This window comes from Antrostomus carolinensis, unplaced genomic scaffold, assembly GCF_000700745.2.
Source record: "Antrostomus carolinensis isolate BGI_N321 unplaced genomic scaffold, ASM70074v2 scaffold32018, whole genome shotgun sequence".
Taxonomy (NCBI): Eukaryota; Metazoa; Chordata; class Aves; order Caprimulgiformes; family Caprimulgidae; genus Antrostomus; species Antrostomus carolinensis.
In genome coordinates this window covers 2,953-3,662 of record NW_010334166.1, presented here as the reverse complement: position 1 = coordinate 3,662, position 710 = coordinate 2,953, and the positions used below count along the sequence as shown (strand labels likewise).

The 710-nt window shown below is 59.7% G+C and overlaps 1 protein-coding gene across 1 annotated transcript in view; it reads left to right on the top strand.

The window, feature by feature from the left end:
• LOC104529744 (thrombopoietin receptor-like) overlaps positions 1 to 710 on the top strand; it is a gene marked incomplete at both ends in the record, with an annotated part of 3,944 nt that overhangs the window by 328 nt on the left and 2,906 nt on the right. The window lies entirely within an intron of this gene.

Here is a 710-nt window from a genome sequence, read left to right as displayed (position 1 = left end):
ACATGGGGGTGTTCAAGCTGGGCTATGGACTCCCCTTCCCACCCGTGGGACACCCTGGGGCACCTGGAGCAAAGGGACATCCCTGCCCTCTGCGGGCAGGACCTGGGTGCCCCTTTGGGATGGCAGCCTGTGGCTTCCAGCCCTGCGCAGGTGGCAGAGGGGCTCCCCATTCATCAAAAGCTCTAGGAGTTACAATGACGAGGTCTGAGCAAAATCGAAGCTGACTTCTGATGGCACAACTCTGCACCGCGGGTAATGCTGCGGCACTGCCGGTAATACTCACCTGCCAGAGTTGCCATGATCTTCCTGCCCCACCGAGCACCCTCAGCTCAGCTGGTAGCTGGCCCCAGCCTGGCTCGCTGTGCCTGGAAGAGCCACTTCCCTGCTTTTTCCCGTTTCGGGTCTGTCCGAGCCTCCTTCTTTGAGCCCCTCCTTAGCGCTTTTAACACTTTCTATAACACTGTAAAAAGCACTAACTGAATATAACCCTGTTGACCTGCTCATCTCACCAACCCACCCCAGGACTCTGGCAGGGCAGGCTCAGGAGCATGTTTTGAGTCCCCCGTAGGGGCAGTGGGAGGAAGGACAGGGTTAGGATCTACTCCCTCTGCTCACAGCCTCTGCAGCATCGCTGTGCCCCGAGCCGCTGCCCAAGGGTGGCTGAGGCGGGCTGCCCAGCCATGTGGCTGCTCTTCCTCGGGAAAGGCCTG